The following is a 26,413-nucleotide window of genomic DNA, read 5'->3' as shown; positions in this document are numbered from 1 at the left end:
TCTTTGTACTTATTTTTTAAACTTCCTGTGAATCTACAATTATTTCAAAATAAAGAAACCTTGGCTGAGTGTTCCCTTAATATTTGTTGTTATTTGTTCAATAATTAAACAATAACAAACATCAAAGGCTTAAGCAAAATGGCATGTGAGTATAATTTATAGTTTTCAGGCTGTATCACCTTGGTAGTCAAATAAGGTTATAACAGCTGACACACACTGACTCTGACCGACTCTGCCCAGTCTGTTGAATTATGAGCCTTTCTTCAAAGTCCTTCCCAACTATTTGAAGAGGCGGCATGTAAGTGTCTCCTACATGCTCACTGACTTCTCAGCAGCTATGAATCACGTCCATTTTTGTCATCCCATGCCTGGCCCTGATGTAATCATCTCCACATGAAGTTCTTAATATGGCCAGTGCCTGGCACAGAGGACTCATGTCTATGCTGAAGGTGCTGTCCCTTGTCACTGTCCTGTAGTATAATTTGCCAGCCCATGCCAAAGTTGCATTGGGCTTTCTGGAGCACTTTTCTGAAAAGGGGAGTATTCCTCTCCCTGTTTTTTGTCATACTATATCACCTAGGTTCCAGTGTCTCCCAGAATTTTTAATGAAACAGCCTTTTTTATTTTAATTCACAGAAAATCATCCTTTAAAATTTAGGCAAGGGCGAAATGCCGTCTCTACTAAAAATATAAAAAATTAGCCAGGCATGGTGGCTCATGCCTGTAGGCCCAGCTACTCAGGAGGCTGAGGTGCGAGGATCACCTGAGCCCAGGAAGTTGAGGCTGCAGTGAGCTGAGATCGTGACACTGCACTCCAGTCTGCCTGACACAGCAAGACTCTGTCTCAAAAAAAAAAAAAAAAAAAAAAAAAGATACAGGCATGAATCCTAAGGGGCTAAGAAAATCTGAGTGATAATCACTACAGTGATCTAAGAATCATCATTGCCCTTTAACATTGACTTCTTTTTGTCCTTAAAACTGTTGTCCCCCACTCTGTACCCTGAGGATGAATTTCTTAACCTAGAAGTCTCCCAGACCCCACTTAGAAGTAAATCTCTTGGATTGTTGTTATTTTTTTTCTTTACCTTTATTTACTTGCCATTTTTATTTTTTTTCTTTTCACTCTTTTTTTTTTCTTTTGAGACAGTCTCGCTCTGTCACCCAGGTTGCTGTGCAGTGGAATGATCTCGGCTCACTGCAACCTCTACCTCCCAGGTTCAAGCGATTCTCCTGCCTCAGCCTCCCAAGTAGCTGGGATTACAGGCACACCCCACCACACCCAGCTAATTTTTGTATTTTTGGTAGAAATGGGATTTTGCCACGTTGGCCAGGCTGGTTTCCAACTCCTAACTTATCAGGTGATCTGCCCGCCTCAGCCTCCCAAAGTACTGGGATTACAGGTGTCAGACACCATGCCCTGCCTGCCCAGCCCAATTTTTAAATGATATAAATTTCTATCAGGATTATAACCATGACACTAAATGTTATAAAAATTCATATTTATTTAAACATGTTTATTTTTTATTTATTTATTTTCTTGAGACAGGGTATCGCTCTGTCACCCAGGCTGGAGTGCAGTGGTGCAATCGTGGCTCACTGCAGCCTCAACCTTCCAGGCTCAGGTGATCCTCCCACCTAAGCCTCCTGAGTAGCGGAAACTGTAGGCATGTTCCACCACCACACCTGGCTAATTTTTGCTGGTGTGTTCTTAGCAACCAGAACAATGCCTACTACATAATAGGCAGCCAATATTTTATTAATTGAACATGTGAAACAGGTTGTGCCTTGCAAAGACAATCTTCCTTTTGTTTCCGAAACTGTTTATTGTATTAATACTAAATTTGTATTTCTGGTAAATTTGCCCTATATTCTTCCTCAGCATTACCAATTCGTTATTTATTAGATCTTCATTCTATTACATATTTTTCTTTAATGTCATGTGTTTGTTTTTTTCTTAATATTTTATGATTTTCTCAAGTCTATTCTCTCCAATCATAGTTCAGATTTCTGCAGTATTAGTTTGATTCCTTGCTATTTTAACGTGTTTTTAAATAACATAATAATTTTGTTTTCTCCTCTTCTCTTTCATTTGTTCTGCCAGCTTTTTTAAAATGTCATGTTATTGTCTTATCTATGTTTTAAAATCTCTTGTTTAGGGCCGGGCGCAGTGGCTCACGCCTGTAATCCCAGCACTTTGGGAGGCTGAGGCGGGTGGATCACCTGAGGTCAGGAGTTTGAGACCAGCCTCAACATGGAGAAACCCCGTCTCTACTAAAAGCACAAAATTAGCTGGGCGTAGTGGTGCATGCCTGTAATCTCAGCTACTCAGGAGGCTGAGGCAGAATTGTTTGAACCCGGGAGGCGGAGGTTGCGGTGAGCCGAGATCGCGCCATTGCACTCCCGCTTGGGCAACAAGAGCGAAACTCTGTCTCAAAAAAAATTAATAAAAATAAAAAATAAAATAAAATCTCTTGTTTCATGGACTCCATATTTAATTATCCAAAGAGGATAAAGAAGTATTTTGTCTAATGTTTTCTTCTTATCCGTTTTTGTTCCTCTTTAAAAGTGTAATTTTCATGTTTTTACATATTATATTCTTCTACTTCATTTGGGTGTTTTTGTTTTGGTTTGGATTTCTTGTGGGGTTTTTTGTTTTTGTTTTTGGCAAGATCTCTGCTAGAATTTGTTTTGTTTTGTTTGTTGAGTCAGGGTCTGTCTCTGTCGCCCAGACTAGAGTGCAGTGGTGTGAGCTTGGCCCACTGCAACCTCCACCTCCTGGGTTCAAGTGATTCTCCTGCCTCAGCCTCCCGAGTAGCTGGGATTACAGGTGCACACCACCATGCCTGGCTAATTTTTGTATTTTTAGTAGAGATGGTGTTTCACCATGTTGGCCAGGCTAGTCTCGAACTCCTGACCTCCAGTGATCCGCCTGCCTCGGCCTCTTGAAGTGCTGGGATTACAGGCATGAGCCACCATGCCTGGCCTCTGGTAGAATTTTTTTCCCTTGTTTGTATCCGGCAAGAAAAGTGTTTTTGTTTTTCGTTGGGGGTGTGTGTGTGTGTGTGTTGTTGTTTTTGTTTTTGTTTTTGTTTTGAATGATGGCAGTACTACTTTGATCTGCAGCTTACTAAAGAATAGTGTGAGTTGAGGGCTCACAAATCTCATCTCAGCTTTTCTGTGCGTTATTGATTTTTTTTGTTTTTGTTTTTAAGTCACTTGTAGGGCTAGATATCAATGGTTTATATTCTTGTTTCATCTTTCAATTACTTGGTGGGGATGGTGAAGTGGGAAGTGACTGTGAAGTGACTCCAATAAGTAGATAGCCATCAAGTAAGGTATGCTTTCTCTCAGAAACTTCACAAAATCCTTTACATAGTTCTGCTAAATATCCACATTTGGTTTGGTTTGTTTTCCCTGAATTCCTTTAGAATGACTAGGTCCCTGTGATGGCTAATTTTAGGTGTCAACTTGCCTGCTTTAAGAGACAACAAGATAGCTGGTAAGGCATTATTTCTGGGTGTGCTGTGAGGGTGTTTCTGGAAGAGATTGGCATTTGCATCAGTGGACTGAATGAGGAAGATCTGCCCTCACCCAATGTGGGTGGGCATCATCCAATTGGCTGAGGGCCTGGATAGAAAAAAAAGGCAGAGGAAAGGCAAGTTTTCTCTCTTCTGGAGCTGGGACACTGTTCTTTTCCTGCCCTTAGACATAAGAACTCCAAGTTCTCCAGCCTTTGGACTCCAGGACTTGCACCAGCAGCCTTCTAGTTTCTCAGGCCTTTGGATTTGGACTTAGACAGAGCCGTATTACTGGCTTCTTGGGTTCTCCAGCTTGCCGATGGCCTATCATGGAACTTGGCCTCCGTAAGTCTCTTCTCATATGTCTCTGCGTGTGTGTGTATCCCATTGGTTCTGTCTCTCTAGAGAACACTGACTAACACAGTCGTCTTCACAGAAGCCTGAATATACTCTATAACATATAATATAAGAGGATAGACTGGACACAGTGGCTCACGCCTGTAATCCCAACACTTTGGGAGGCCGAAGTGGGCGGATCACTTGAGGTCAGGAGTTCGAGACCAGCCTGGCCAACATGGTGAAACCCATCTCTGCTAAATATACAAAAAGTAGTCGAGCATGGTGGCACACACCTGTAATCTCAGCTACTCAGGAGGCAGAGGCAGAAGAATCACTTGAACCCAGGAGGCAGAGGTTGCAGTGAGCCGAGATTGCACCATTGCACTCCTGCCTGGGCGACAGAGCGAGACTCCGTCTCAAGAAAGAAAAACAAAGAAGAAGAAGAAGAAGAAAAAAGAGAGAGATTAAAAATAAATGTGTAGGCATGGGCTGATATATATACTTTTGTTTACAAGTTCTACCTATTGAGAGGATCAAGGACCAAACAATGACATCACAGTAACTTTTTTTGTGGGGGCGGGGGCGGGCAGTCTCACTGTGTTGCCCAGACTGAACTCAAACTCCCATGCTCAAGTAATTCTCCCACCTCAGTCTCCTGAGTAGCTGGGACTGCAGGTGTGCACCACCATGCCCAGCATTGCCCATATCTTAGTTTCTAGATACCATTGGCTGATAAAAAAGGAACCAAGACTCCTCAGAGAAGTTGTTGGTTCCAGGGCTGGATCGGGGAAAATGCAGGATGAGCCTAGAGTATCTTGAGGCTCATTTTGAGGACAGAAAGTAAAAAAGTTACTTGCACGCAAAATGTTAACATTAGGGGAATCTGGACAGTGGTTATTCAGATACACTCTGAACAATTTTTTTTTTTTGAGACTGAGTTTCGCTCTCGTCACCCAGGCTGGAGTGCAATGGTGTGATCTCAGCTCACTGCAGCCTCTGCCTCCCGGGTTCAAGTGGTTCTCCTGCCTCAGCCTCCCCAGTAGCTGGGATTACAGGTGCCTGCCACCACACCCGGCTAATTTTTGTATTTTTAGTTCAAAGTGCTTTTTACCAGTTTTCACTACCACTACAAGCGTTAGCTCATATCCTCAACTGGTATTATCCAACTTTAAAAATTTTGTCAAGCAGTCAGTTTAAAATATCTTACATGCGGCTGGGCGTGGTGGCTCTCACCTGTAATCCCAGCATTTTGGGAGGCCGAGGTGGGCAGATCACCTGAGGCCAGGAGTTTGAGAACAGCCTGGCCAACATAGTGAAACCCCGTCTCTACTAAAAATACAAAAAATAAGCTGGGTGTGGTGGTGGCACCTGTAATCCCAGCTACTTGGGAGGCTGAGGCAGGGAAAATCACTTGAACCCAGGAGGCGGAGTTTGCAGTGAGCTGAGACCAGGCCATTGCACCCCAGCCTGGGCAACAGAGCAAGACTCTATCTCAAAAAAAAAAAAAAGAAAAAATCTTACATGCCCTCATTTTTCATTTCATTTCATTAATGCAATTGAATTTCATTTCGCATGTTATTGGACATTCATTGGTAAATCTCCTTCAGTAAAGTACCTGTTCATATATTTTACCCATTTTTTTTCATATTTGACTATACATTCTTTACTTATTGGTTTGCAGGAGTTACACACACACATTTTTTTTTTCTGACAATATTTGCAGACAGTTCTTCATCCAGTATGTTGCTTCTCTTTTGCTTTTCTTTATGGTGTCTTCTGATAAACAAAAACTTTTCATTTTAATTTTAAAAGGTAAAATTTATCAATCTTTTTTTATTTATGTTTTGGGCCTTTTGTTTAAGCTTCTATTAAGTATTATACCTTAGTTCTTGTGCAGTAAGACAAGAAACAGAAATAAAATATATATGCTACAGTTTAAATAGTATTTGTCCTCTCTGAAACTCATGTTGAAATTTGATTATCATTGTGGCAGTGTTGGGAGATAGGGACCTTTAGGGGGTGATTAGGTCATTAGGGGGAATTAATGCCATTCTTGTTGTAGCCAATTAATACTCATGAATCCATTAGTTATCACAAGAACAGGTTGTTATAAAGCAAATTGGGCCTCTTTGGCTCTCTTTTGCTTCCTCTCTTGCCACATAATTCCTTCCCTTTTCTGCCATGCTATAAAGGAGCACAAGGCCCCCACCAGATGCAGCTGTCCAGTCTTTGACTTCCCAGCCTCCAGAACTGCAAGCTAAATAAATCTCTTTTCTTTATAAATTATCCAGTCTCAGGTATTCAGTTATAGCAACAGAAAACCTGCTAAGACAATATGAATATTGGAAAGGAAAAATAAGTTGTCATTATTTGCAGCTGATATGATTATCTATGTAGAAAATTCAAAAGTATATCAAAAGTTTTAAAATTAATGCAAAAGAAAAAAATTAATGAGAGAGTTTAATAAGAAGTCTGGGTATAAGATTAACATATGAAAATTAGTTGCATTTCTATATACCATAAAAACAATTAGAAAATATTATTTAAAAATGGCTGGCCGGGCACGGTGGCTCACACCTGTAATTCCACACTTTGGGAGGCCGAGGCGGGTGGATCACCTGAGGTCGGGAGTTTGAGACCAGCATGACCAACATGGAGAAACCCCATCTCTACTAAAAATACAAAATTAGCTGGGTGTGGTGGCACATACCTGTAGTCCCGACTACTCAGGAGGCTGAGGCAGGAGAATTGCTTAAACTGGGAAGGCGGAGGTTGCGGTGAGCCGAGATGGCACCATTGCACAGCAATAATAATAATAATAATAAAAATAATACCACTGCCACAGAGCTATATACTTTAAAATGGTTAAAATGGTAAACTTAAATGAGCTAAGCATGGTGGCACACACATGTAGTCCCACCAGCTACTCCTTGGGAGGCTGAGGCAGAAGGATTACTTGAGCCCAAAGAGTTCCAGGTGACAGCGAGTTGTGATTGTGTGCCATTGTACTTCAGCCTGAGAGACAGAGTAAGAACCCCATCTCTAAAAAAAAAAAAAAAAAAAAAAAAAAGGAAAAAAATTTTTTTTTTTTTGAGATCAGAGTCTCACTCTGTCACCCAGGCTGGAGTGCAGTGGAGTGATCTCGGCTCACTGCAGCCTCCACCCCCTGGGTTCAGGTGATTCTTGTGCCTCAGCCTCCTCAGTAGCTGGGACTGCAGGAGCACACCACCATGCCCAGCTAATTTTTGTATTTTTTTTTTCAGTAGAGTTGGGGTTTTACCATTTGGCCAGACTGGTTTTGAACTCCAGACCTCAAGCGATCCGCCCACATTGGCCTCCCAAAATGTTGGGATTACAGGCGTAAGCCACAACTCCTGGCCAAAAAAAGGTAAATTTAAATATAAAAATTAAAAATAAATGACTTCTAGAATAGCTAAGACAGTCTTAAAGAATAATAATGTGGGGACTAGCTCTATCTAATATTAAAATTTGTATATCATGAAGTCAAATAATCAAGAAAAAATGTAGTATTGCCACAGGAATAGACAAATTTTCTTTTTTTTTTTTCTGTTTGAGACAGAGTCTCGCTCTGTTGCCCAGGCTGGAGTACAGTGGCATGATCTCGGCTCACTGTAACCTCCACCTCCCAGGTTCAAGCAATTCTCCCTGCCTCAGCCTCCCAAGTAGCTGGGAGTATAGGCGCCCGCCATCATACCCAGCTAATTTTTGTATTTTTTAAGTAGAGACGGGGTTTCGCCATGTTGGCCAGGCTGCTCTTGAACTCCTGATCTCAGGTAATCCGCCCTTTTCGGCCTCCCAAAGTGCTGGGATTACAGGCGTGAGGAGACCTTGGCAAATATAAAATCTTTCTTTTCTTTTTTCTTTTTTTTCCTTTTTTCTGAAACGAAGTCTTGCTCTGTGGCCCAGGCCGGAGTGCAGTGGCGTGATCTCAGCTCGCTGCAAACTTTGTCTCTTGGGTTCAAGCGATTCTCCTGCCTCAGCCTCCCGAGTAGCTGGGACAAAGGTGCGTGCCACCATGCCCAGCTAATTTTTGTATTTTTAGTAGAGACGGCATTTCTTCATGTTGGCCAGGTGAATCTCGAACTCCTGACCTCAGGTGATCCACCTGCCTCAGCCTCCCAAGGTGCTGGGATTGCAGGCATGAGCCACCACACCTGGCCGGCAAATATAAAAACTTGATGTAGGACACAGGAGGCATTTAGGGGAAAAAAATGGAAGTTATTTTCTTCTTCATTCCAAATACAGGTACCAACCTCATACCCATATACAATGAGCAGCTCCAGATGACTTACAAATTAAAGGGAAAACTTTTAAGGTTTTAGATGGTTTAGGAGACTATATGACTTTAGGATATAAAAGGTGTTCTTAAACACAATTTCAATTTAAGGTTAGAGACATACACACTTTAGCAATTCTTTGCTTGTATGTTTGTTTGTTTTTTCCTGAGACAGAGTCTCTCGCTCTGTCACCCAGGCTGGAGCGCAGTGGCACTTTCTCAACTCACTTCGCCTCCCAGGTTCAAGTGATTCTCCCACCTCAGCCTCCTGAGTAGCTGGGACTACAGGTGCGTGCCACCGCACCCAGTTAATTTTTGTATTTTTAGTAGAGATGGAGTTTCGCCATGTTGGCCAGGCTGGTCTTGAACTCCTGACCTCAGGTGATCTGCTCACCTCACCCTTCCAAAGTGCTGGGATTACAGGCCACTTTAGCAATTATACTCCTAGATGTATATAACCTAGAGCACCAGATGTATATAACCTTGTGCACCAGAAGATGTATGAAAAAATATTCATAGCATCACTGGTTGTAATGCAATATATAAATAGCCTAATGCTATATATAAATAACCTAATTTATCTATTTTATTGCAATATATAAATAACCTAAAAGCCTATCAACAAGAGAAATGGGCAAATAAATTGTGGCATATTCACACAATGGAATACTATATCACAGTGAAAATGAATAAAATACCATAGGCAATGATATATAGAAATCAAAACAAAATATTGAATTAAAACTATATGTACTGGGATACCTTTTTTTTTTTTGAGACAGGGTCTCACTCTGTCACCCAGGCTGGAGTGCAGTGGTATGATCATGGCTAACTGCAGCCTTGACCTCCCTGGGCTCAGATGATCCTCCCGCCTCAGCCTCCCCAGTAGCTGGGACTACAGGCATGTGCCACCACGCCTGGCTAATATTTGTATTTTTTTGTGGAAACAGGGTTCTGCCGTGTTGCCAAGGCTGTTCTCGAACTCTTGGGCTCAAGTGATCCACCTGTCTTGGCCTCCCAAAGTGCTGAGATTACAGGTGTGAGCTACTGTACCATTTTTATAATGTTAATAATCAAGCACAACTAGGCAAAACTCATCAATATATTGTGTGTGTATGTGTATCTATACATAAATACATATACATATGTATAGACACACAATTTTATAAAACATGACAAGGGAGTAATACAAAACTCAGGATAGTGGTTACTTCAGGGGAGGAGGCAGGGAGATGGAATCAAGAGAAGCACAGGATTTCATCATCTTTAGTCCTTCAGCTGGTTGTTGGTTTCACAGGTGTTTACTATTATGCCTCATAATTTATATATATTACACATATTTTGAAATGTATCAAGTATTCTGCACACACATATCCACAAAATTTAGCCTATTTTTGTCAGCACTGACGTAGGTCCCAAGACCTCATGCCTCAGAATAGGGTTTCTCAACCTCAGCACCACTGACATTTTTAATTCTTTGTCATGGAGGGGAGGGACTTCCCAGTGAATTATTGGATGTTTAGTAGACAGTGTATTATTGCATATTTAGACTCTATTCACTAGATGCTAGTACTGTTAGAGTAGGTAGTTAGGCAGGCATGAGCAGGGCAGGAGACGGTGTCCCGTCCAAGGAATGTCGGGCGGCCATCAGATGGTCAGGCAGTTAGTAAATTATTTCTCTAAAATGATAATTGGTCGCAGCCAGCGCCAGGAAAAGGTAGTTTCCCAAAAGACAGAAAACACCTAAAACTGGTGATCAGCAGCTTCCCGATTAGATATCTGGAGTTGGGCCAGTGGCCTCGAGCATGTGCACTAAGAGACAAAATGGCGGAGCTTAACTGGTATATGATGACCCTTCTCTACCAACAATGAACTGGTAAGGGAAAAAAATGCCTCAGATGAGCATGTGCACAAGTTCGGTAAACACACAGTGCATGTGGCCCCTCCCAAGTGTTAGCAAGCCACTGCGCATGCGCACAGCCCACTGCAAAGGAAGAATCAGGGGAGAACGGAGGCAACCGCCCGGAAGCATCACAACTTATAAAACCCCAAGTCAAAGATCAAATCATACACCTGAATCTCTCAAGTACCCGGCTTGGCCCTCTTCCAAGTGTACTTTACTTCGTTTCATTCCTGCTCTAAAACTTGCCTCTGTCTCTCCCTATGCCTTATGCCCTTCTTTCAAATCCTTTTTTCTGAGGAGGCAAGAATTGAGTTGCTGCAGATCCGCTAACAATACCACCCCCCCTCCCAGATGTGACAACTAAAAAAGTCTCCAGACATTCGCAAACATCTCCAGGGCAGCAAACTCCACTCACGGGTTGAGAATATTGCCTTAGGGGATTTCCCTTATTTTCTTCCAAATTCATTCAATTATTTAAAATGGTGTTGTGGTATAAGAAATATATTTAGTCTTTGTCCCTGGTTCCTGTCACAGACTTCCTAAAACCCTGGGAATTTCCTGAAGGAGAGGAGTGTCTTTTGTTATTTATCACGAGTCTCTTTCATAACCTCTGGGTTTATGCTAATAGGGTGATTTAGGGTAGATCCTCTAGGTAGCCTCAGTATGGTGTCAGTAGGGAAGGAGGGGGCTGGATATTAAGCTCTATAAAAACTCTTGAACAATCAGATTTGATGAGCTTCCGGGTTGCTAAACATATGGAGGCGCTGGGAGGTTGGCATGCCCAGAGAGGGTATGGAAGTTCTGTACCACCACTCCTCATATCTTGCCCTATGCATCTCTTCCATCCCAGTGTTCCTGAGTTGTGTTCGTATAATAAACTGGTAAATGTAAGTAAAGTGTTTTCCTGAATTCTGTGAGCCATTCCAGCAAACTATCTAACCTGAAGAGGGAATCACAGGAACCCCCCAATTATTATAACCAGTTGGTCAGAAGCATAGGGACTTGCGATCGGTGTCTCAAACAGGGCTGTGTTATGGGACTTGAACCCTTAACCTGTGGAATTTGACACTATCTCTACATATAGTGTGCAATTTACCAGGCGCGGTGGCTCACACTAGTAATCCCAGCACTTTGGGAGGCTGAGGCAGGTGGATCACCTGAGGTCAGGAGTTCAGGACCAGCCTGGACAACATGGTGAAACCCTGTCTCTACTAAAAATACAACAATTAGCCAGGTGTGGTGGCGGGCGCCTGTAATCCCAGCTACTTGGCAGGCTGAGGCACGAGAATCGCTTGAATCTGGGAGATGAAGTTTGCGGTGAACCGAGATTGCGCCACTGCACTCCAGCCTGGGTGACAGAGTGAGACTCTGTCTCAAAAAAAAAAAAAAAAAAAAAAGAATTCAGTTGAATTACAGGACACCCAGTTGGAAATTGCCTGTTGGAGAATTGTTTGTCTGTGGGGAAAAACCCCCACACATCTGGTCACAGAAGTGGCCTGTGTTTTATGAAAGTGTAGAGAATATGAGTGTGTTTTCTTCAGCTGTTTTTTTTTTTTAATTTATGTACCATTTAAAGATTTTTAAATTTCTAAATTGAAGACCATTATTCTAAGTGAAATAACTCAGGAGTGGAAATCCAAACATCCTATGTTCTTACTCATAAGTGGGAGCTAAGCTATGAGGATGCAAAAGCATAAGAATGATACAATGGACTTTGGGGACTCGGGGGGTAAAGTGTGGAATGGGGGTGAGGGATAAAAGACTACACATTGGGTTCAGTGTACACTGCTCGGATAATGGGTGCCTCAAAATCTCACAGATCACCACTAAAGAACTTATTCATGTACAAAAATAAATAAATAAGAAAAAAGATTTTAAAATTTTTAAAATAAACTTTATTTTTTATAGCAATTTTAGATTTATGGAAACATTGTGATAGTACAGAGCATTCTTCCACGCCCAGTACCCAATTTTTGCTATTAACATCTTAACATTAGTAGAGTACATTTGTTAATAAACCAATACTGATATGTCATTGAGAAGAGTGGAAATATTTTAATAAAAATCATTAATTGTTACAAAATTTCCGGGGAAGATGGTAGTCTAGGAAAATAAAAAATGAACCAGAACCAGAAAAGAAATTTCTCTTCTTTTCTTAATATGTTGTTGTTAATTCTCTCTCACACTCTGTCTCCCTCTCTCTTTTGGCATAAACAACAAACATTATCTCACACTGTCTTTAGGTCAGAAGTTCAGAAATAGCTCAGAGTCTCTGATGAGGTTGCACTCAAATAATTCTTCTTTCCTTGTTTTTCTTTTTTCCTGAGACGAAGTCTCACTCTGTTGCCCAGGCTGGAGTGCAGTGGCACAATCTTAGCTCACTGCAACCTCCGCCTCCTTGGTTCAAGTGATTCTCCTGCCCCTGCCTCCCGAGTAGCTGGGATTACAGGCACCCGCCACCACGCCCAGCTAATTTTTGTATTTTTAGTACCATGTTGGCCAGCCTGGTCTAGAACTCCTGACCTCAAGTGATCTACCTGCCTCAGCCTCCCAAAGTGCTGGGATTACAGGCATGAGCCACCGTGCCTGGCCCAAGTAATTCTTAATTTATTGTTATTAATTAAAGTCCATACTTTATTAAGATTGGATTCATTTTTACCTAGTATTATATTTATGTTCCAGGATCCCCTCCAAGATACCATATTACATTAAGCTATCATGTCCTCTTGGCTGTGACAATTTCTCACTTTCCTCGTTTGTGATGACCTTCACAGTTTTAAGGCGTACTGCTCAAGTATTTTATGGAATGTCCTTCAAGTGGAACTTGTTTTTCTCATGATTAGACCAGGGTTATATGTTTTTGGGAGAAAGACTACAGAGATAAAGTGCCATTGACGTCATATCAGGGGTCCTATTGTTAACATGACTCATGATGGTTAATGTTGACCTTGATCATCTGACTGAGGTAGTCTGTCAATTTTCTTCACTCTAAAGTTATCTTTCCTTGCCTTTCCATATTGTACTCTTTGGAAAGAAGTCATTATGCACAGCCCACACTTAAGGAATGGGGAGCTATGCTCTACTTCCTTGAGTAAGCAGTGTTTACATAAATTATTTAGAATTCTTCTGTACAGATGATTGGTCATTCTCCCTCATTTACTTATATGTTCAATCATTTAATTATATCAGTATGGACTCATGAATATTTATTTATTTTATACTTTGATTATAATTCAACATCATTTCATTTTGTTGCCCAAATTATTCCAGCTTTGGCCATTGGGAGCTCTTACAGTTGACCTATGTGCTCCTTTGACATACCCCTCATCAATGTGGGGGTTTTTTGGTTTTGTTTTTTGAGCACTTTCTTACTTTATGGCACAACAAGATGCTCCAGGCTCATCATGTACATTTACTACCTCAGTCCTAGAATCAGCCATTTCTCAAGGAACTCTAGTTCCTTTTTTTTTTTTTTTTCCCAAGACAGAGTCTCACTCTGTTATCCCACAGCCTCAACCTCCAAGGCTCAAGTGATCCTCTTGTCTCAGCCTCCTGAGTAGCTGGGACTACAGGCAGCTGCCACCACTCCCAGCTAGTTTTTAAATATTTTTTTGTAGAGAAAGGGTCTCACCATGTTGCCCAGGCTGGTCTCCAACTCCTGGGCTCAAGCAATACTCCCACCTTGACTTCCCAAAGTGCTGAGATCACAGATGTGCCACTGTACCCTGCCTGGTTCCTTTTATTAAAGTACAGTATTTGAAAGTAAAATCTAGGTATTAGGAGTTCTCATTGTTACTGGAATTAAGGTTTTACAGTCTTTTAATTTTTTTTTTAGTTTGAGAGTGTCAGGAGGTCTGGCCTGTCATAGGATTTTAATCTTCTAGTGCTTATTTACTCTGCTCAGTTTACTTTGGTCAACGGTTGCAGGTCTGCCTTGCAGGTCACTGTTAACCCTTCAGCCTCCCTTCACTTCCCAATTTTCAGTCATGGGTCAGCAAACTGAGTCCTGAAAATAAATAAAAATGCAAGACACATCTTCTCTTCTTCAGTCCTACCTTCCTTAATGTCTGAAAATGAACCCCAGGGTGTATTTCTTAATTTTTCCGTGGTGCACCTAGGTCCCAGTTCTTATTTCTTCACATTTCAAATTGCTTCTGGGCCTTCAGGAACATCTCGTTTACTCATTAAAAATGGCACGGAGTGACTATTTGGAGGAAATGCTTGTCAAATCTCACCGCTTTCCTTGATTTGGGTACAAATTGAAGTTATTCTTCATAGTCTGTAATGGGTCATGTCAGTTGCATAGTTTGACTATAGTTGAAATTTCTTTTTTGGTTCTGGTTCATTTTTTTGTGTATTTTCCTAGACTGCCATCTTCCTTTGAAGTTAAGTACCAATTAATGACTTTCTTTTTTTTCTTTTTTTTTTTTGAGACAGAGTCTTGCGCTCTTTCCCAGGCTGGAGTGCAGTGGTGTGATCTTGGCTCACTGCAATGTCCACCTCCCGGGTTCAAGCGATTCTCCTGCTTCAGCCTCCTGAGTAGCTGGGATTACAGGTGCCTGCCACCACGCCTGGTTAATTTTTGTATTTTTAGTGGAGACAGGGTTTCACCATGTTGGCCAGGCTGGTCTCAAACTCCTGACCTCGAGTGATCCACCCACCTTGGCTTCCCAAAGTGCTGGGACTACAGGCGTGAGCCACTGCGCCCAGCTGATGGCTTTCATTAAAATATTTTCACTCTTCTCAAATAGCCATGGATTCTCTCCTTTCACCAGCCTGTAACATGATTCTCCCCTAACTTACCTAGTCCAAACCAGTTCACTAGCTTGTGAGTTACCCTAATCTTTTCAAAGAAGTGAAGGTGAAAGAGACAGCTGTGAGTAAGGTAGCAGAGAAAAAGGGACAACTCTCTTTCTTTTCCTTTTTTTTGTAGTTTTTGTAGAGGCGGGGTTTCACCATGTTGGCCAGGCTTGTCTCAAACTCGTGACCTCAGGTGATCCACCCACCTCGGCCTCCCAAAGTGCTGGGATTACAGGCGTGAGCCACCGCGCCTGGCCTCTTTTCCTTTGTTTTCCCCTCTTTTCCACTTAACCTGTTATGTATAACTCTTGCTCCCTGACCTGAAGTTAGCCTTCTGTGCTAATAGAGTTGATTTACTTTTCCTGTCTTGACATTCTATTTGTCTACAGATATTTGAAGTAAATAAATATAATATAGATGCTCTTTGGGAGGCTGAGGCGGGCGGATCACCCGAGGTCAGGAGTTGGAGACCAGCCTGGCCAACATGGTGAAACCCCATCTCTGCCAAAAATACAAAAAAATTAGCCAGGCGTGGTGGCTGGCGCCTGTAATCCCAGCTAATCGGGAGGCTGAGGCAGGAGAATCACTTGAACCCAGGAGGTAGAGGTTTTAGTGAGCCAAGATCACGCCACTGCACTCCAGCCTGGGTGACAGAACAAGACTCTGTCATTAAAAAAAAAAATATATATATATATATAGATGCTTATAATATTGTAATTGCTATTATAATGGACAAAATAGTTCCTTTTCGGGTATCTGAGACCACATCACTAATAGGAACCATACATTTTATTTTACAACTACAACAAAGCCTTCATTTTGGCCACAAATTCAAACCTCTCCTCTAAATCTTTTGACATATCTGTTCAACAAGGAGCCAGATAGATTGGTTAGGGTATATCTGTTTTATGTTTCCTGATTTGTCTTTAGTGGAAATAATAGCCCTGTGCAAAAAGCAAACCACAGCCCACAAGGTCAGTGGTAAAGCTCTTGGGTTACCAAACAACTGGGTGAAGCTGTTGTTCTCCCGTATCAATATGGTTCTGAAAAATATTTCACTGCACATGATCCCACAGGGCACTGGCAAATGTTCAGCCTTGAACAGGCAAACAAGCAAAAGGTCAGTAGCAGAAAAACAAAACAAAACAACAAAATACAGTCTGGAAAGCTGCTCTGTGAAGAATATGTTATTTATGTAACTGGAAAAGCAAACCTCCTCTCCACACCACCCCCCTGGGGGTGGAGGATTACTTGTATCAGAGGATAATAAGTCCTCATATTGCCTCTGTTCTGGAGCAGTGGGAGTATGAGACCTTAATCAAGAATTTAATTTAGTAGAGGGTAGTAGGAGGATGACACCTACAAAAATTTAATTTGGCACAGAATAAATACATGGGGTATTTCCAAAGCTTGATCTTGGTGTAGCAAAGCAGTGACAAGAAAGAGAGATGGATAGCTCAATTTGGGGGCCTGATTTTTAAGCTAATTTCAAACATCTTTTTATTTTTTTTAAATGCTTGGTTAGGCACAATCTGAAAACTAGAAGATAAAAAAGAGCTGACATTGTTCTGCAAAATAAAATGCTATCTTGATAGTGAGCAGGGGTAAAGTTACATTGATTATAGGAGTCAAATGTTTCTCTTACTCAGCGTGGAAAACGTACATGTACTCACAGTGTAATACCGTTTCTCAGAATTAATGCCTGTCTTTGGGAGATGTGGGTGTGTTTAACATAATAGTTATTTACTGGGCACCAGGAGGAATTAGGTGGAAATATCTCCAAGGGAACTGAACTTGGACTACCCACACCGTGGATTTTCTTGCTAGAGCCATATTTTAAATCAAATGAATAATTCAGACCTGAGAAAATGCTTGGCTTGGGAAAAGAGGATGGATCCTGGTATGAGACCGACCCCTGTGAGTGGGGCCTGGAATCTACTGAAAGGAGGAGGGAGATATTAAAGGAAATGTTGAAGAAGGAAATTTGAACAGCATCAATGCTCTGAGAAAGAAATGCAGATGTGAAGACAAGGGGGCAATAGTAGGGATCCGGGTGTGCTCAAGGCCTTTGAGATGGTTTATATTCTTGTGATAATTTTATCTTCAGACTGAGTATCATTTAAGAGTTAGGTCCAGCTGCATACAACAGAAAACTCAGTAACAAGATAAACTAGATACAAATGTATTTCTCATGCGAAGGAAGTTCAGAAGTAGTGGTTTCAGGGCTGATATGACACTCCATTTCAAGTTCATCAAAGACCAGTCTTCTTTTGGTTCCATTACATAAGCATATGGCTTTCATCATTCTTAAGATTACAAAATGGCTAAGAACTCTTTTTCTTTTTCTTTTTTTTTGTAGGGGGTGGGTGTCGGGGAGTTGCCCAAGCTGGAGTGCAGTGGCGTGATCACAGCTCACTGCAGGCTTGACCTCCTGGGTTCAAGCAATCCTCAGCCTCCTGAGTAGTTGTGATTACAGGCATGCGCCACCGCGCCTGGCTAATTTTTGTATTTTTTTGTAGAGACAGGGTTTCGCGTTGGCCAGGCAGTCTCAAACTCCTGGACTCAAGCCATCTATCCGGCTTGGGCTCACAAAGTGCTGGGAATACAGGCATGAGCCACCACACCCCACCTGGAAATAAAAGTTTCTTTCTTTTCTCTTCTTTTCTTTTCTTTTCTTTCTTTCTCTTTCTCCTTCGTTCCTTCTTTCTTTCTCTTTCTTTTCTTTCCTTCCTTCTTTCCTTCTTCTTTTCCTTCTTCCTTTCTTCCTCCCTCCCTTTCTCTCTCTCTCTTAGATGGATTCTCCTGCCTCAGCCTCCCAAGTAGCTGGGATTACAGGCGCACACCACCACACCAAGCTAATTTTTTGTATTTTTAGTAGAAACAGGATTTCACCATGTCGACCAGGCCAGTCTAGAACTCCTAACCTCAGGTGATCCACCCGCCTCGGCGTCCCAAAGTACTGAGATCACAGGTGTGAGCCACAGCTCCGGACTGGAAACTCTTTAAAGCAGCTTTCCCAGAAGTCCTTCCCAGCATCTTCCACATACGTCTCATAAGCCGTAATTTGCTCATGTGGCCATCCTTGGCTGTAAAAGTGGCTGGGAGGTGCAGTGTTTTTGCTGGTTATATTGTCACCTCTAAAAATAATGTTGGTAAGAAGTAGTGGGTAAGCCACTAGCAGTCTGTGTGACATAGCAGTTGTCATATAGTTAAGATTTTTTTCTCTTATGTAATAATTCCACAACTCTTTGGTGAAGAGTTGTGTGGGGCTGGTGTGGTACATAAAGCAACAGAGCAAAAAAATAAAAATAAAAAATGGTGAAATACAGCTTGATCCATGTACTCACTTCACTGCTTGTGCTCATATAAGGAAGCAATTGTCTACTGAGGGAATTGTTTTCTAGAATTCCAGGTATCTAGCTCCAAGTTGAGGAAAACCCACAGTGTACTTTGGAGCAGTGGGATTGTCAAGAGACATAAGGGAAAGACTCAAGAGGCTTTTGAGACAACTGCGCGCGCACACACACACACACACACACACACACACACACACTTTGGCCCCAACCATTTCATTTCAGAGTAGGTGTATATTCATTTCCCTCTTTTTTTTTTTTTTTTTTTTGAGACGGAGTTTCACTCTTGTTGCCCAGGCTGGAGTGCAATGGCGTGATCTCAACTCACTGCAACCTCCACCTCCCAGGTTCAAGCGATTCTCCTGCCTCAGCCTCCTGAGTAACTGGGATTATAGGCACCCGCCACCACACCCGGCTAATTTTTTTGTATTTTTAGTAGAGACGGGGTTTCACCATGTTGTTCAGGCTGGTCTCTAACTCCTAATCTCAGGTGATCCGCCCACCTCAGCCTCCCAAAGTGTTGAGATTACAGGCATGAGCCACCGCACCCGGCCTCCCTCTACCTTTTAATACTTCATACTAAGATGTGGAAATTCTCTTGCATAACCCAGCAGAGTTGTCAAATCAGGAAATTCATTACTGATACAATACTTTAATCTCTACTGCATATTCCAATTTGTTAATTTCCAGTAGTGTTCTTTTTGTGTTGTTGTTGTTGTTTTGTTTGTTTGTTTTTTCTGAGCAGGGTCTTGCTGTGTCATCCAGGCTGGTGTGCAGTGGTGAAATCACAGCTCACTGCAGCCTCGACCTTCCCGGGCTCAGTTGATCCTCTTACCTCAGCCTCCTGAATAGCTGAGACTACGCGCAGGCAGCCATGCTTACTAATTTTTGTATTTTTTATAGAGACAGGGTTTTATCATGTTGCCCAGGACGGTCTTAAACTCCTGGGTTCAAGCAATCTGCTAGACTCAGCTTCCCAAAGTGTTGGGATTACAGGTGTGAACCACCGCACCCAGCCTGCCAATAGTGTTCTTTATAGCAATCTTTTTTTTCTATACAGGAACCAGTTCCGGTTGCATTGAATTGTCATTTCTTCTTTAATCTATTGCAGCTTCTTAGACTTTCTTTCTATTTTTTTATGACATCGACATTTTTGACTTCTTATTCACCTTGGAGAAGGTGTAAACAACTGGAGCAATTTTGCCTCCAGAGGATATTTGGCAATTTCCGGAGACATTTTTGGTTGACAAAACTGGAAGAGTTGGAGATAGATGGGGTGATGGTTGCACAACAATGTAAATGTACTTAATGCCATTGAACTGTACACTTCAATATAGTTAAAATGGTAAATTTTATGTTAGGTATGTTTTACAAAAATAAACAAAAAAATTTGGCCAGGCGCGGTGGCTCATGCCTGTAATCCCAGCATTTTAGAAGGCCGAGGCAGGTGGATCATCTGAGGCCGGGAGTTCAAGACCAGGCTGGCCAACGTGATGATACCCTGTCTCTACTAAAAAAAATAAAAAATTAGCTGGGCGTGGTGGCAGGTGCCTTTAATCCCAACTACCCAGGAGGCTGAGGCAGGAGAATTGCTTGAACGCGGGAGGCAGAGGTTGCAGTAAGCAGAGACCGTGCCACTGTCCTCTAACCTGGGAGACAGTGAGACTCTGTCTCAAAAAAACAAAAACAAACTGGAAGGAGGGTGCCACTGATGCTACTGGCATGTAGTGGGTACAGACCAAGAATGCTGCTAAACATACTCTAATGCACATGACAGCCTCCCACAAAAAATGATTATCCAACCCAAAATGTCAATAGTGCCACGGCTGAGAAATCCTGGTATGAATTATTAGCATAACCTTGCTAAAGGGTATTAAGTGTGTATATCCTCTGAACAAACAGTCCCAGTTCTAGAAATGTATTCTATGGAGATATGACTAGTGAGCAATGATGTATACACAAAGGCTTTTTATGGCAAATACCATTCATAATAAAGACAAATTTTAAAACCACTTAAATGTCTATCATAACAGCCAGGAAAGTTGGCATGAACCTGCAGTCCCACCTACTCACTTGAGGCCAAGAGTTCAAGTCCAGCCTGAACATCATAGCAAGACCTCATCTCCAAAAAAAAATGTCAATCACAAATGAGAATGGTAAAATCAATTTGAAGTATATTCATAAAAAGGAAAATGATGCATCTTCTTTTTGGGGGGCACTGGAGCAGGGACAGAGTCTTGCTCTGTTACCCAGGCTGCAGTACAGTGGCACAATCACTATAGCCTCGACCTCCTGGGCTCAAGCAATCCTCCCACCTCAATCTCCTGAGTAGATGGGACCACAGGCATGTGCCACTATGCCTAGCTAAAATTTTTATAATTTTTTGTAGAGACAGTCTCCCAATATTGCCCAGGCTGGTCTCAAACGCCAGGACTCAGGGAATCTCCCATCTTAGCCTCTCAAAGTGCTGGGATTACAGGTGTGCGACACTGCACCTGACCGCATCTACTTTTAAGAAAAGCCTTAGGCTGGGTGCGGTGGCTCATGCCTTAATCCCAGCACTTTGGGAGGCCGAGGTGAGCGGATCACCTGAGGTCAGGAGTTTGAGACCAGCCTGGCCAACGTGGTGAAACCCCATCTTTACTAAAAAATAGAAAAAAAAAAATTAGCCGGGTATGATGGCGGGCACCTGCAGTCCCAGATACTTGGGAGGCTGAGGCAGAGAATAGCTTGACCCCAGGAGGCAGAGGTTGCAGTGAGCTGAGATCGCGCCACTGCACTCCAGCCTGAGCGACAGAGCAAGACTCTGTCTCAAAAAGAAAAAAAAGTTTTAGATGTAAACGTGGAAAGATGTTTATAATATACTAGGTAAGCCAAAGACAGGTTTCAGGCTGGGCACGGTGGCTCACACCTGTAATCCCAGCACTTTGGGAGGCCTAGGCAGGTGGATCACCTGAGGTCGGGAGTTCAAGACGAGCCTGGCCAACATGTTGAAACCCCGTCTCTACAAAAATTCAAAAATTAGCTGGGCATGGTGGCAGGTGCCTGTAATCCCAGCTACTCTAGAGGCTGAGGCAGAAGAATCACTTGAACCCGGGAGGCGGAGGTTGCCATGAGCCGAGATCGTGCCATTGCACTCAAGCCTGGGTGACAGGGCAAGACTCCATCTCAAAAAATAAAAACAAAACACCAAAAAAAAAAACAAGTTTCAAAACAATACAATATACATAATCTCACCATGCTTAAAAACTATAAAAATTAATGTAAAGATTTCAAAGTCTTAGACACATGCCAAATGTTAACATGATTATCTCTGAAGGGTAGTATTAAAGAGGAACTTTCAGTTTCTCTAGCTTGTTGGAATCATGAATCAGAAATATATAGACATTAAAATACAATAATCAGGTTAATATCCAACAGTAACTAATTAAATAATGACTGGCAATAATTCATGGAGCAAGAAAAGGCACAGCTCGGAGTTCTACGCAGAAGGCTTGGTACATTATCAGAAGCAACTGCCACCCCTAAAACCCAAAGGAATTTTTTTTTCCAAGACAGGGTCTTGCTCTGTTGCCCAGGCTGGAGTGCAGTGATGCACTTACAGCTCACTGGAGCCTAAAACTCTTGGGCTCAAGCAGTGCTCCCACCTCAGCCTTCTAAGGAGCTGGGACTACAAGCATGCACCACCACACCTGGCTTAATTTAAAAAATTTTTTTTGTAGAATCAGGGTGTCACTGTTGCCCAGGCTGGTCTCATACTCCTGGGCTCAAGTGATCCTCCCACCTTGGCTTCCTAAAGTGTTAGGATTACAGGCATGAGGTACAGTTTCTGGCTCACAAGGATTTCTCAGGTGATTCTGAGACAGGGTGAGCTGTCTTGTGGGTGAAGGAAATGGAAATTTTCAAGAGATGTGGGACTCTCTCAAAGCCATTGAAATCATCTGCTCTGAGTCACATTATATTGTTGTTGGCCTCTGACCATCAATTTGTAACATTATTTTTCACTGGAGAAGCCTAAAACATCTTAAAAGTCAAATGGAAAAATTTCAATGGCAAGTTATAATACGACTAACAGTAGGTTACGATCCATTAATGAGTCATCAAACTTATTTAGTAGGTTAGAATCAACCTTTTTTTTTTAACAAGACAGACAAGATTCAAATAAAATAGAATAAAAACTTTGTACTGGGTCTGAATAAATAATTTATTTCCTTTTGTGGGTTGTGGTCAAGAAATTGGAAGGTTACTAAATTATACACTTTAAAAAATGGATTATTATGCAAGCTCAGGGTTAGGAGAGTCCTTATTTGATAACTTAAGCTTAAAGTTGTTGTCAGTGTCATATCCTTTAATATTTCAATTTAATTAGGCATTTTCAATCTCCTATATACTTGAAAATTACTTTTTAACATTGGAGAATTAAACTTCATAGACTTTATTTATTTATTTTTTATTTTTTTGAGACAGAGTCTCACTCTGTTGCCCAGGCTGGAGTGCAGTGGTGAGATCTTGGCTTACTGCAACCTCTGCCTCCTGGGTTCAAATAATTCTCGTGCCTCAGCCTCCCAAGTAGCTGGGATTACAGGCCTCCACGACCATACCTGGCTAATTTTTTTGTATTTTTAGTAGATTCGGGGTTTCACCACATTGGTCAGGCTGGTCTTGAACTCCTGACCTCAGGTGATCTGCCCATCTCGGCCTCCCAAAGTGCTGGGATTACAGGTGTGAGCCACGGCACCCAGCCTAAACTTCGTAGACTTTAGAAGCCACAAAACAAGGGAAGATAACTTTGTCCATTTTATGGTAATTTTAAAAGCGTTAATAATATAAAATGGATTGGAGTATCATATCCTGTTTTAATGATTCAAAGCATTATTTTCATTAAGACATTTAAATTTCTACCTTCTCTTATTTTCCTTTTTTGAGAGCTATAGAAAACTTTATGTTATTTTTGCCTTAACCCAAGTCAATTATAATATTATATCACAATATTGTTAATAAATTAACATTTTGTGGCATTATACAATTTTGAATTTTAAAATAACAGTGCCACCTGGTGGTGACTCTAAACATGTTTTTTATTTCTCTTCGGTATACATACCTAAAAGTGGAATTGCTCTTTTGACTGTGGACATTCGGGAACTAGCAAGTGTGTTTAACCTGAGAGACTGCCAAACTGTTTTTCAAAGCTACTGAACCATTTTACACTTCCACCAGTAACGTATGAGGGTTCCAATTTCTCCACATCCCATCCGACACTTGTTACTTTCCTTTTTTTTATTATAGTCATCCTAGTGGGTGTACAGTGGAATCTCATTGTGGTTTTGATTTGCATTTCCCTAAGTAATGCTATTGAGCATCTTTTTATGTGCTTGTTGCCATTAGTATATCTTCTTTAGAAAATTATCTATTTGGGGACAGGCATTGTGGCTCACACCTGTAATCCCAGCACTTTGGGAGGCTGAGGCAGGAGGATTGCTTGAGTTCAGGAGTTTGAGACCAGCCTAAGCAACATGGCATGACCCTGTCTCTACAAAAAGTATGAGTCTGTAGTCTCAGCTACTCAGGAGGCTGAGAGGGGAGGATAACTGAGAGGGGGAGGTTGAGGCTGCAGTGAGCCATGGTTGCACCTGAGCAACAAAGTAAGACCCTGTCTAGCAAAAGGAAAAGAAAAAATATCTATTCAAATCGTTGCCCATTTTTTAGTTGGGTTGTTCATTTTTCTGTAGCTGTTGTAAGAATTCTGTGTATATATTGGATACTGGAGCCTTATCAGGTATATGATTTATAAGTATTTTTTCTCATTCTCTAGGTTGTCTTTTCACTTTCTTGATAGTGTCCTGGGATGCACAAATTAATTAGTTTAATTCTTATGAAGTTCAATGTATCTTCTTTTTTTTCCCTTCTGTGGCTTGTGCTTTTGGTGTCATATTTAAGAATCCATTGCCAAATCCAAGGTCATGAAGATTTACCCTTATGTTTTCTTTCAAGAGCTTTATAATTTTAGCTCCTACATTTAAGGTCTTTGATCCATTTGGGGTTGATTTTTAGAGCCATCTCTTACTCACCATCATGGCCACCATCAGACCCCTCATGAAGCCCAAGATCATCAAAAAGAGGAGCAAGAAGTTCATTCACCACCAGTCAGAACAATATGTCAAAATTAAGCGTAACCGGTGGAAACCCAGAGACAACTGCGTTCATAGAAGATTCAAGGGCCAGATCTTGATGCCCAACATTGGTTATAGAGGAGCAATGAAAACACAAAGCACATGCTGCCCAGCAGCTTCTGGAAGTTTCTGGTATGCATTGTCAAGGACTTGGAAGGGCTGCTGACATGCAGAAAATCTTACTGTCCTGAGATAGCTCACAATGTTTCCTCTGGAACTGCAAAGCCATCATGGAAAGGGCAGCCCAGCTGGCCATCAGAGTCACCAGTCGCAATGCCAGGCAGCACAGCAAAGAAAGGGAATAGACAGATCATGTGCATGTTTTGTGTTGAAATAAAACCATAAAAACTGTGAAAAATTAATTTTCATATAATTTTTGAGATGGAGTCAGGGGTGGGTCCAAACTCATTCTTTTATGAATAAGAATATCTAGTTAATACGAATATCTGGGGCTGGGCTTGGTAGCACATGCTTGTGATCTCAGAACTTTGGGAATCTGAGGAGGGCAGATCTCTAGAGCCCAGGAGTTCAAGCCCAGCCTGGGCAACATGGTGAGACCCGTCTCTACACAAAATACCAGCCTGTAGTCCCAGTTACTTGGGAGGCTGAAGTGGGCTGATTACATGAGCCCAGGAGGTTGAGGCTGCAGTGAGCCAAGATCCACACACCAATGCACCTCAGCCTGGGCTACAGAGCAAAACTGTCACACACACACACACACACACACACACACACACACACACAGGCTATTCTTGACCTATTAAATAGTCTTGGTATGCTTGTTGAAAATCAATAGACCATAAGTGTATCGGTTTATTTATTCTATTAATTGATCTATATGTCTATCCCTATGCCAATACCACATGGTTTTTGCTTTTGTTTTGTAATTATTAGACTTGATTTTTTAGAAGAGTGCTAGATTCACAGAAAAATTGAGCAAAAAGTACTGAGAGTTTCCACATACTCCCTCCTCCACCATTAACAGCCCCAGTTGGTATAGTAAATTTGATATAATCAATAAACCAACACCGACATATCATTATCAACCAAAATCCATAGGGTTCACTCTGTGTTGTACCTTCTGTGAATTTTGACAAATATATAATGACATATCTATAACATTATGGTATCATACAGAATAGTTTTACTGCCCTAAAAATCTTCTGATCTCTGCCTATTGATCCCTCCCTCCTCACTAACTACTGGCAAACACTGATCCTTTTTACTGTCTCCATAGTTTTGCCTCTTCAGAATGTCATATATTTGGAATCATACAGTGTGTACCCTTTCCAGACTGGCTTCTTTCGCTTAGTAATATGCATTTAACTTTCCTCCATGTCACTGTGGCTTGCTAGGTCAGTTCTTTTTTTTTTTTTTCTTTTTTTTTTTGAGACAGGGTTTCACAGTAGCAAGATCTTTAAAAACAGGCAATAAAAGTTTAATTTGATAAGAGAATTTCAAGAAGACAAAAAAAAAAAAAAAAACCCTAGTTATTTGCAAAGCAAAAGAAAAGCAAAAGAGCATACTAACCTCTTATAAGTATTTTGGTAAAGAAAAGTACCAGGGGGCCAGGCACCGTGGCTCATGCCTGTAATCCCAGCACTTTGGGAAACCGAGGTGTGTGGATCATTTGAGCCAGGAGTTCAAGACCAGCTTGGGCAACACAGCAAGACCCTGTCTTTACAAAAACTATAAGCCTGTAGAACCAGCTACTCGTGAGGCTGAGGTGGAAGGATAGCTTGAGCCTAGGCGTCTAAGGCTGCAGTGAGCTATGATCACGCCACTGTACTCTAGCCTGTGCAACAGGGCAAGACCCTGTCTCTATTTTTTAAAAATTAAGAAATTTAAAAAAGAAATATTGTGAGAATTAGGAAAATATGACAGAGACACAAAGTGAGGACACACTATTGGAAAAATGGCACCAATTGACTTGCTTGACACAGGGTTGACAGAAATATTCAATTTGTAAAAAATGCATTATCTGTGAAGTACAATAAAGTGAAGCTCCATAAAACAAGGCATACTTATATACA

The 26,413-nt window shown here is 41.6% G+C and overlaps 1 protein-coding gene and 1 pseudogene across 6 annotated transcripts in view; one reads left to right on the top strand and one right to left on the bottom strand.

Moving 5' to 3' along the window:
- Positions 1-26,413, bottom strand: part of PTBP3 (polypyrimidine tract binding protein 3) — a 161,300-nt gene that overhangs the window by 119,763 nt on the left and 15,124 nt on the right. The window lies entirely within an intron of this gene.
- Positions 24,217-24,714, top strand: LOC112207613 (large ribosomal subunit protein eL32-like; annotated as a pseudogene).

The sequence above is a fragment of the Pan troglodytes genome, chromosome 11 (assembly GCF_028858775.2).
Source record: "Pan troglodytes isolate AG18354 chromosome 11, NHGRI_mPanTro3-v2.0_pri, whole genome shotgun sequence".
In the NCBI taxonomy this organism is placed as follows: Eukaryota; Metazoa; Chordata; class Mammalia; order Primates; family Hominidae; genus Pan; species Pan troglodytes.
The sequence above is the reverse complement of the archived record's forward strand: the minus strand, read 5'-3'. Positions and strand labels throughout refer to the sequence as shown.